The 12,077-nt window shown below is 43.7% G+C and overlaps 1 protein-coding gene across 1 annotated transcript in view; it reads left to right on the plus strand.

Moving 5' to 3' along the window:
* UST (uronyl 2-sulfotransferase) overlaps positions 1-12,077 on the plus strand; it is a 348,885-nt gene that overhangs the window by 313,260 nt on the left and 23,548 nt on the right. The gene's annotated exons all lie outside the window — the stretch shown is intronic.

The raw sequence follows: 12,077 nt of genomic DNA on the forward strand, positions 1-12,077 counted from the left end.
TCCAGAATGAACCCCATAGAAACCACACTGTTTTTCAACATGGTGATAGTCAGCACATAGTTTCCCAGTTATAAACCACTCTCCCCCTCATTCTCCAATCCCGGATAGTCCATTTTCCAAACACACTCTTGCAACAAATAGCCATAGCCCATGTAAGTTGAAATTTTAAATATGCACCAAAATGCAGGTCATGTTATCAGAGTCATCGTAGAGGGCCCGATCTGTTCACTCAGTGGCTGACCCAAGCCATAGTGTGAGACTGCTGAGGCCTGATGCTCGTGGAGGCTGTCCACCACCCTGCCTCCCCATGTCCCTAGGCCCAAGGCAGTGTCCTCACTCACCAGGACCCTCTGTTCATGTTGGCCAGCTGGCTGATACACACATCCACACGAGTGCAGGGGGTTAGCAGCCCAGGAGGGCTTGTCTCCTCCTGACAACTCTGCTGTCCCATAGCAGGTTAGGTTACCCTGCTGTGTTCTCGAAAGATCCTGCATCCACTCTCCCCGCATCCCTTTTGCGCTTCACCCCCTCCACGGACTGAGAGCCCCCTTCCATTCACCAGTGGAAACCTAGTCCTCGATTCAGTGCCTGGCGCACAGGAGAAGCTCAACAAACATTTCCTGAAGATTGTTGGAAAGATGATGGCCACAGAGATGCATGCTAACTATGCATTTGCTATAAGTGAATCCACTTGTAGCATTTCAGCGAGAGAAGTATTTGAGTAAGAGAGAGATTTAGAGTGGAGGGAACTTGTGAAACCCTATCAAATAAGGTACCATCTACTTATCAGGCCTGCGCTGTGCATAATCTGTAATCTTTATAGTATCCTGGAGTCGTATGAGAATGTGATTAAATCAATACACCCTCTACCCAGAAAAAGAAAAGCTCACACACAAAGGGAAATATTGTAATCTTGCTTTCAATTTCAGGAGATTAAAGGATCCCTTGAAATGCGTGCCTGGGACCCCAGGCTAAGAGCCTCTGCTCCATCTTAGTTGGATACTTTTCTCCTTTTCTGCTTTAGATTTCTACCTCCCAGAGGGCAGAAAGGAAATGTTGGTCAGCCCAGTATCTATCGGTAGTAACCACAGTTCCTTGCATATATAGGGGCCCAATAAATGGTCAGTGAAAAAAATGCACACATACTGAGAAAGGGTGAATCATTGACCCTAAAGGATTCAGCAAGAGCACTTGTTCTGAGCCACCCATCGTTAGCTTCTCTGCTTTCTCTCTACCTGGCCACACCTGCCTCCAAAGAAATGAGAGCATCCCCACAACCTGCAGAGTGGGGAATGCAGGGTGCTCCTGACACTCACACAGAGTGACTGACCCGGGGCGCTTGCCCCAGACCAGTTTGGCCTCAGTACACTGTCCTCTGTGGTGAAGGGGAGGGTTGCAAGACTGCCCCAGGGGATGCTCTGAAAACTTCTGGGGGCACGTTTTGGTTGTCACACTAATTAGGAATCACCATCAGTGTTTATTGGGTGAGACCCCAGACATTTTGCAATGTGAGGGCAAATTCTACTCAGCAAAGAATTGTCCAAAGTCCCACATGACCTCCAAATGTGCCATCAGATATTCATGTAGTTGAAAATGTGTTTATAACCCTGTGATCCTAGATCCTAGCTCTGTTACATATCATCACAAAGTCATTTTCTGCATGGTTTGAGCATACACTGAATTTTCTGAGAATGCAGGTACCACTTAAGTTAATGGAAGATTGTACACTGTTTGATCTGGAACTTTACCAAGAGTTGTTCATCCTTTGAAAAATCATAATACCAATGTCTACACCTCTGACGGGATTGAGTCACCAGCACAGCACGCCTGCAGGAGGCTGCATGAGAGAGCTATTGCATTCATAGCGATTCAACATAGACCTGCAAGCTCTATTTCATCTTGTCCTCGAGAGTAGCTGTGGGTAGGCATTTACACATTTAAACGCGTATTCTTCTTTAAAGTTATTTTTAACATTTCTCCTTTAGATTACAGTAAGGGCATTCTGTTGATTTTTAAAGATTATATGAATAGATAGGTTTTATTATCTAGATATTTAATTTCAAGAGAGTGAAAAGCCTGTAAGAACATATTTCCTACAACAAAGTCTAATAGTGAACTATGATGATACCATTTAAATGGTGAATCATTAAGGATGCTCTTAACTTCAAGTAACAGTGTGCTGAATGTGGCTTTAAAAACAACACAAAGACAATTTTTTCACATAACAAGATGGCAGGTGGTTCCAACATTGGTTTAGTGGCTTCATGAGGTGGAAAACAACCTGGGTGATCTCCATCTTTTTGTCTGCTACCTCCAGTGTGCTGGCATTTATCCTCAGGCATGTCCTTTCATGGTTTCAAAAGGCCTGCAGCCACTCAGTTTGTATCCAGAGGGAAGAGGCACTGATTTTCCCTTGCATGGCTGTTCTTATCAGAGAGGAAGACTTTTTCCAGAAATTCTAGGGAAGACTTCCTTTCGGGTTTAATTCACAAAGATTTAATTAGATGCCCATTAATTATATACCCATGGCTGCAAAGCCAGCTGGGAAAGCCGGAGGCGGGCTCCGCTGGCAGGGATATGGGGGAGGGTGACTATTGGTTACAGTCAAAACTGTTTGCTACTCATTGTGTTAACCATTACTCACGAGCAATAAACAAACAAAACAAGAGCGAATGGTAGCTTTAAAATGATGTTATACCTCAACCAGAAGTATGAAAAGATTGGACGTTAGACTCTGATGATGTTGATTTTCATGCCACCTTTGTTCCTACCTGCCATAATTTGATTCCAAGTCAGAGTGGTATGTTCTGGGTTCAAAAAGAGATTAATCTCTGCCGCCTACTTCCCGGCTGTGGTGTGGGTATCAAATGAGAATATATGCAATTATACAAAACTCTTTACACATGTAAGATATTCTTGATCTGATAGCATCAATCTCAAAGAATACTTAAGGAATATAACCGTCAGTTCATTTCACACTAAGTTTCACAGCCTAAATGGGATTTAAAATGGAAAAAAAAATCTGCATGAGATTGAAATTTTACAATGTAACCTTCCAATTCAAATTAGAGCGCTGATAGACTGAACTCTTGGATGTTGAGAATGTGACCTTTTGGAAAAACACAGAACTACAACAAAAAAGAATCAGTATAGACTAAAGACGCAGTCAGCAAAAAAGAGAACAACCTGTCCTGTTTGAATCCCGATTGACCATGCTCTGTTCAAGATCTAGAATACAAGGGAACTGGAGCCAAGAGCCAAGAGTGATACTGTTATCTTTAGCCCCTGCATGGTGAGCATTTAAACGCTCTTCCTGTGTTGTGCAATGGAGCCGGAGCAAAACCAGGGGTAACCACATGTCTGGGCTTGCCCAAGAAGGTCCCAGCTTACTCCTCTTACTTCTACCCTAATTATTAATAGCACTTCTTTCCTTCTCAGAAGTGTCCTGGTTTGGGTGATAAATCATAAATGATCATCTCACTAACCAATTGAAAAGTTCTAGATTATAAACATCAACTCATGCCCAGTCCCCCCGTTGTAGAGCTGAAGAAAGAAAAGCTAGAAGAAGAAAGTTATAGGGTTCAGAGTGGGAGCAGAAGGAGATTAAACAGGGGAAAAAAAAAAAAGGAATCAATTAAAAAAATAAAACATCAATCCCACATTAGGAAGAACAAAAATCCAGAATGCCATTCCTCCAGGAATTCTCCTCCTTGGCTGGGAGCACTGGTGGGGAAGGAAAATTTCACAACGGCTCAATGAATGGATGGCTTGTTTCCCTCCGAAGAGTCTTACAGCTGGACACCAGTAGTCCGAACAGCGGCCCTGCTTCTCAGGCAGGCTTCCAGGGCCGCCAAGTGTTAGAAGCCCTTCATAGAGCAGCAGATTTTAAAGGTGAATTGAAACTATTTTAAGATCCCTCCAGGGCAGCAGATGGACAGAATGACGGATTGTTACTATGGTGTAGTTGTTTTCGTTCCTGGCCCAACTGTGCACACAGCACCATGGTTTCATGACTGGTGTGGTTTGCTCTCTCTGCAAGCAAGATGCATTCTAAAAAATATGCAAAGAAGGGAGTGTAGGAACTAGATTACAGGTTCTTCTAAATAAAATAGAAAAATATTGACTAGGCTGTAAGAAGACTAGACAAACTGATGTGGAATTTTGCTTTGATAAGAGGACAGTGATATGTACATGAAATTATCCTTTCAGGAGTTTCATTCAATAAGTCAAAACTGAGAGTTCTTTAGATCGGAGCAATGTCACCAAATTCTTTGGCCAAAATAATGATCAATTTTAGTAGAGCTCAGTGGTCAGGTGTTCCAGTTCTGGATCAGATCGCCTTGACTCAAATCCCAGTTCCACCAGTTACCAGTAACTTTAGACAAGTTTCTTAACCTCTTTGCCTCTCAGTTTCCTCATCTGTAAAAAGGGCATAATTATCTTATCTACCTTATAACGTTGCTGAGGAAAGTCAAGGAATGAATTGCTTAGACTAGAGCCTGGCACATAGAAGTGCTTGTTAACGTCAGTTGTGGTGGCCATGGCCCTTATTAAAATAGTGTAATTGCAAGGTTCCATTGTAATTTCTTAAATATACAACTTGCTATGCTTAACTTGATAAGCCAGGATAAATTGGCTTTGTTGTTTATTTTTTTCAGGGATTACCCATGCTATTTTGATAAGGATCCTAGTTTCCCTCCCTTGAGTAGGCTAGTGGGGAGAAGGTTTGTGAAAGACCAGAGCTGTTATAAAATATAGTTCCGTTGTGGTATAGCTCTCAGGGGCTTCTCTGCTGCCCTGGTTAGAAAACACCGAGACAGGGAAGTAATAGGAAATCGATGGCAATTAGAGAGAGTTCCCCAAAGCTGGGAAGTTAGGACTGAAATGTCTTCGTTCCACAAACGTCACCTAAGCACTTTACTAGGACCTTCCCGTGCTTCAAAGATGTCCATAATGTTCAAGGAGTTCATTCATTCACTCATTTATTCCACAAATCTTGAGTGTTTATTATGGGCCAAGAACTGTTCTAGGGGCTGGAGCCAGAACAACGAATACAGCAGGGTCCTGAGCACAGGAGTCTCTCAGAATATGAGGATGCTGACGAATAACAATTATCAGATGCATGCTGGAATAGCTCAGCGAACTTGGGCAGCACAGAGAAAGGGTGCCAGATTCAGTCACTTGATGTGTGAGAAGTCAGTCTCAGGTTCTGGCATGGCCAGAGATATACATGGAAGAGTTTCAAAGTGGTGATCCTGATTTGATGTCAGATCGAAAAGAGCATGAAAAGCTTAAAGTCAATCTAGCATGAGCAGCGAGGGGAGAGAGAAGCAATGGGCGAGGCAGGGAGTACATTACACACACTGGCTCTTTGCAGGCAAGCTGCTGAGGTCAGGGTTGCTATGGTCTTTTGACAGATGAGGAACCTAAAGTCGAGTGTTTAAGTGTCTTGGTTGAGGTCTTGAGCTGCTTATCTGTGGAGCTGGGTAAAGCAGGTTGGTGTGGCTGCAAGCCTTGGTTTTTCCACTGCCCAACTGGGGCTCAGTTCCAGGGAAACTAACAGAGCCCAGCCAGGACCTTGTGGGAGAAAAACTAAGAGCATATTGTTACATTCAGAGTGATAGTAATACGTTTAAAATTAGATTATATTAGGAAACTGGCAGTGAGAGGTGTCCCTAGGTGTGCTCAAGCCTGGATGACGATTCAAGCAAATTAAATTCATTATCTATGGCCCAATAAGCCCAAAGACAAATGTTCATTCACGCAGAGAAATAGAGCTGCCTGATCAGATTACTTGTGACTTCGTTCTCCCTCAGACGCCCGTCTGGCCCAGAGCCTTATGCAAAGGAGCTTTGGATGTTCATAAAATCTCTGTCTCCCCCAAATGCAGATTGCCACCTGTTCCACCTCTCCCAGCCCAGTTCTCACTCTCAGCTCTCTGGGTTCTTTGATTGGTTTTGCTCCTCGATTTCTAGGACCTCCTTCACCATCACCCCATCCTGGGTCACTTAAGGTTTATATTCAACTCTAAGTTACAGAAAACTTGACTGAACAATGGCTTCAACAAATCAGGTTTCATTTTCCTTATTGGCACCACTGCTGGTGCCGGTGGAGGGGCTGAGGGAGGTAAGGCTGAGATTTCCGTCCATTTTTGCTGCAATCTTGTTATCATATCTATATTCTGGGCAGAAAGAGCAGGAAGCACCAAGGAATGGACGAGACTTGTGTTTAGAAAGCAAAACTTGTCCTAAATTCTCTAACAGACTTCTCCTTGAGTCTAATTGGTCAGAGTTGAGTTTCAAGGCTACCCCAGCCAAAAGGGAGGTTGGGAAGTATAGTTTTTAACTGGGCGCATTGCTGCCTCACACAAATTCAGTAAGGTAGACCTTCATAGAAAGTAGCATCAAGCCAAGATAGCTATAAAAACGTGTCAACAGATCACAAGTTTGTGCCATCCTGTGAGAGAACAAGCTTCCTCAGAGAGTGTCAGAGTTTCTCTTCCACTCACCAGGCACGTCCCAGTGGCTACCACGTGCCAGACACTGTGCAAGGCTCTGGGCAGAAGCAGTAGCTGCTCACTGACTGGCCTTGAGGAGCTTGCCACCCAGTGAGGAGACGCTCAGATCCACAAGGAATTACAATACACCCGGGGGCCGATTTACAGTGCAAGGGTTTGGGATCCATAGAAGTGTCTGGTAGTTTATAAAGATTTAAATCGAAATTTCTTTTTTTGTAAGAAATTAACAAAGGGTTGATGTTTTAGCATGTTGAAAAATGCCGGTTGTCCACTTGGTCATCACATTATCATATAGTAAATAAACCATTTATGGAAAACGTGAGTATGGAAAATGTTTATTTATAAAGTCAGCATCGGAATTCACTAACAACGTCTGATCACGGGGCAGGTCAGCCTTCAACCACTGTCTGTGCTGCCCTCCAGTCTCCATTACTAGAATGTTTGCATAGAAGTTTCAGTGTTCTCAAAAATCAACTCAAAATGGATTAAAGACTTGAATGTAAGACACAAAACCAGGAGACTTCTAGAAGAAAACATAGGCAGTACGCTCTATGACATTGGTCTGAGCAGCATATTTTCAAGTCCCATGTCTGACCAGGCAAGGGAAACAAAAGAAAAAATTAACAAATGGGACTACATCAAACTAAAAAGTTTCTGCACAGCAAAGGAAACCATCAACAAAACGAAAAGACAGCCTAACAATTGGGAGAAGATAATTGCAAACCACATATCAGATAAGGGGTTAATATCCAAAATATACAAAGAACTCATACAGCTCAACAACAAAAAACCCAACAATCCAATTAAAAAATGGGCAAAAGATCTGAACAGAGATTTCTCCAAGAAGAAATACAGATGGCCAACAGGCATATGAAAAGATGCTCAACATCATTAGCTATCAGGGAAATGCAAATCAAAACTACAATGAGGTATCACCTCACTCCGGTCAGAATGGCTATAACTAACAAGACAGGAAACAACAAGTGTTGGAGAGGGTGTGGAGAGAAGGGAACCCTTGTTCACTGCTGGTGGCAGTGCAAACTGGTGCAGCCACTATGGAAAGCAGTTTGGAGTATCCTCAGAAAATTAAGGATAGATCTACCATATGATCCAGCTATCCCACTGCTGGGTATTTATCCAAAGAACTTCAAAACACAAAGGCATAAAGATACTTGCACCCCTATGTTCATTGCAGCATTATACACAATAGCCAAGACTTGGAAGCAACCTAGGTGCCCATCAAGGGACGAGTGGATAAAGAAGACGTGGTATTTATATACGATGGACTATTACTCAGCCATGAGAAATGATGAAATCCGGCCATTTGTGACAACATGGATGGACCTTGAGGGTATTATGCTGAGTGAAATAAGTCAGAGGGAGAAAGTCAAATGCCATATGATCTCACTCATAAGTAGAAGATAAAAACGACAAAAAAAAAAACCCGCATAGCATTGGAGATTGGACTGGTGGTTACCATTGTGGAAGGGGGGAGGGGGGAGGGCAAAAGGGGTGATTAGGGTCACACGTGAGGGGATGCACTATAATTAGTGTTCGGGTGGTGAACATGATGTAATGTATTCAGAATTTGAAATATGATGTACATCCGAAAAAAATAAAAATTAAGAAAAAAAAAAGAAGAAGATTCGGTGTTCTTCCAAATTCGGCACTCTCTTCTTGGTGCCATCTTTCAACAAGATGAACTGCATGGTCAATGTCATAATCCCTTTGCTTTTTTCCAGTGCAACTGAAAACTTTTACTAACTCCAGACGGGATTGCTTTTCACTGCTTCTTAACCTGGGGGCCCTCATGCGATGTCCATTGGCACTTTCTTGTTATACATTGACTCAGAAGTGTAAACACTCTCAGGAAATGTGCCTTCACAGAGCATAGTCTCAGACTCCTGACCAGGCATGTGACATTGTCATGAGGGGCCCTGGAAATGGACCCAGGCCAGGAGGTTGCCCTGCCATGTTGGCAAGAGTCTCTCTCCACGGTTGCACCCAGGCACCAATGAGAGACCACAAAACCTTTGCCAGGCAGTTTAAATCACATGGCCCTTGAATGTGTGTGTGTGCATACCCATGTGTGTTTATTTGAAGTTTTTACTTTTTAAATATTTTATTCTGAGAAGGAAGCTATGGTGTGATATTTCTGTAGGGATAAACAGTACTATGGGAACTCAAAGGAGGTGCATTCAGTTTGAGGGATCAAACAAGGCCCCTCAGGGGACAGGCCATCTAAGATGACTGAAGGATTTTGAGCTCCCTTCCTTGGACCCCCAGGGCCCCTCCTATTTCTGCAACCAGCCCCCCCCCCACCCCGGAAACTGTCTAGCAAAGCTTCCTCCATGGAGACGGGGGGAGAAGGTGGGCCTCACGGGGGACAAACCTTCTCTCCAGACAAATTCACTCCATTTCGTGTTGATTGTCTCACCCTAAAGTTCAGAGAGCGACCTTTCTGAGCCCTCCCCAGGACTGAGGCTTCCTGTGCGGCCTGAGGAATAGCGAGCCACCATCTCTGCACCCAAAAGGGTAGAATTTTTTTCCTTCTGTATGGGAATAGCCTCGACTCGTTATCAAGATTTCCATGACAACTTTTAAATGTCAGTTCTGTGAATTTTAATAAAAACATTTGAAATCGGTTTTCTCTTTGGCTTATCTACAGTGATTTGACATTAGAGTTTGGTATTTTTATTGTTTTTGACCTTGTTAACTTTAGAAGGCCTCACTGCGATTTCTTTTTTTTTTTTTCAAAGATTTTATTTTTTTCCTTTTTCTCCCCAAGACCCCCCAGTACACAGTCGTACATTCTTCGTTGTGGGTCCTTCTAGTTGTGGCATGTGGGACGCTGCCTCAGCGTGGTTTGATGAGCAGTGCCATGTCCGCGCCCAGGATTCGAACCAACGAAACACTGGGCCGCCTGCAGCGGAGCACACGAACTTAACCACTCGGCCACGGGGCCAGCCCCTCACTGCGATTTCTTTTCATATTGTCCTAAGGATTTCAAAAGGTTTTAAGATGAGCTTAAGCTATGTTTCTAAGAATTGATTGAGAAGCAAACACATTTCTGGTTCCAGACCTGTAACCACCACTGAAGCCAGGCCAAAGGCCTGGACATAGACTTACCCCAGCCCAGGAAAGGAGAGAGAGGTAAAGAAGTGAGGCCATGAGGGCGTCTAAGAGTGCCCCAGGCAAGTGTTAGCAGAACCAGAAGGCAAGGCTGTGATCACCGCAAGCAGGCCATGGGCTTCGCCAACATGGTCACAATCGCAAGGGATTGAAGCATTCTTCAAGAATCTCCTGATTCCTCACTGTGCATCCTTGCTAACTAATTCCATTGCTATCCACCTTACCCCAGGGCTTGTGACAAGCAGCCACAGTTCTGGGATCATTGTCCAGCTGGGTGGCTTCCTAAGGAGATGAGGAGGAGGTACAATTATGCCCATCACCGAAGAACCTTGGGTCCTCCAGGATGCTTTCTTATTGATTTGCTGGTGTAATCCTGTCACTAGTTGGTTGGCTACTGGTTTAAAATTTCTCACGTTGATATTCAACCTAAAGGATTGAAATGTTGCAATATCATCGAAACTTTATGCTACCCAAGTGACCATTTTCAAGGAGCTGGAAGGATTTCTAAGTGAAAATGCAGATCCTATCAGGAAGTAAATTGCTTACTTAGATGGGAGGGTATTTAATGTTGCCCTGGACCTCTAGATTATTATTCACCATCCTAGACGGGGCCATTTAGGTTTTTAAAAAAAATTTTTTTTACAGAGTTCATATTGGTTTATAACATTGTGTAATTTCAGGTGTACATTATTATATATCAGTTTCTGTATAGACTGCATCATGCTCACCATCAGTAATCTAGTTTTTATCTGTCACTGTGCATATGTGCCCCTGTACCCCTTTCACCTACCTCTCCGCCCTCTTCCCCTCTGGTAACCACTAATCTGCTCTCTTTGTCCATATGTTTATTTATCTCCCACATATGAGTGAAATCATATGGTGTTTGTCTTTCTCTGTCTGGCTTATTTACCTCAACGTAATACCCTCAAGGTCCATCCATATTGTTGCAATTGGGATGATTTTGTCTTTTTTATGGCTGAATAGTATTCCATTGGATATATACCCACATCTTCTTTATCCATTCATCCTTTTGATGGGCACTTGGGTTGCTTCCACATCTTGGCTATTGTGAATAATGCTGCAATGAACATAGGGGTGCGTAGCTCAAAGAATATGGGGCCGTTTAGATTTTGTGACAGGCTGCTGACTGTTGCTGGTCACTGTTTTCCCTCTGGCTGTCCCAGCTCCATTCTAACCCCGCTGGATTCCGCTATTGGTGGGCCAATCTGGAGCTTCCCTGGGAAGCCGCTCCACTGGCTGATGGTTTAGGATATGGGTTCTGGGTCAGTTCTGAGCTGCCTTCACATATGAGGAGCTTAAGTAAGGCCTTAGTAACCCCCCCGCCCCCTTGTTCTTTCTCTCTTTTCCTCACTCCCCATGTTCTGCTGAGGGCACAGAGAAACTGTGACGTGGGAACATGGCCTTACTGAAAGCCTACTGTGTGGAATGCTCTGTGTTGGGGACTTTAGATACAATTTCTCTTTGAAGCTTCATAAAAAACTAGGAAATGAATCCTATTATAATTTCCATTTCGTAGGTGAGGCAACAGGTTCAGAAAAGGTCAGTGACAAGTTATATGGTTAATCTGAGTCAGTCTCGTTCCAGGCCTGTGCTCTTCCCACTCACACTGTGCTGAGCCCTGAAAGTCCCAAATTGTCCTAAATTCCTTAGATATCCCCATCAAATCCCCATAACCCCCCCTTGTGCAGTGATGGAGAGGAGAAGACAGAATAGACGCCATATCTTAGGGCACCTGAAATAAGGCCAAGACACCAAGGTCTAGGGCTCCTGAAAGGAATTTTCCTGGAGCATGTTAATAACCCAGACAAGGGGGGCTGGCCCCATGGCCTAGTGGTTAAGTTTGCGCGCTCCGCTGCAGGCGGCCCAGTGTTCCGTTGGTTCGAATCCTGGGCGCGGACATGGCACTGCTCATCAAACCACGCTGAGGCAGCGTCCCATATGCCACAACTAGAAGGACCCACAACAAAGAATATACAACTATGTACTGGGGGCTTTGGGGAGAAAAAAGGAAATAAAATAAAATCTTTAAAAAAAAAAATAACCCAGACAAGGGTCACTGGTGGTTACACAACCGCCATGGTTCTCCCAGAGGGCTAGTATCCGTAACAGCAGAAATGGGGAACCCCTTAGCTGGTTTAGATAGCGGATAAGAACTAAGAGAAATTATACCTTTGTCTGCACTAAGATTAGGCAGATGAGGGTAAAACACTTTGCTCCTAAAGGGAATCATGTCAACTCCAGGTGTTTTCCATGGTTGTCTAGTACTCATCAAAAAGATAGTTGATAGTCATATCTTTTTTTTTTTCCAAATGACTTAGATTTAATCATCAGAAGGAAATGAAATGGAGCACTTACAACAGAGAAGAGAACACACAGGTGTTTTTGCAAATGGTGCTGGGGCAGAGAG

This window comes from Equus asinus, chromosome 1, assembly GCF_041296235.1.
Source record: "Equus asinus isolate D_3611 breed Donkey chromosome 1, EquAss-T2T_v2, whole genome shotgun sequence".
Taxonomy (NCBI): Eukaryota; Metazoa; Chordata; class Mammalia; order Perissodactyla; family Equidae; genus Equus; species Equus asinus.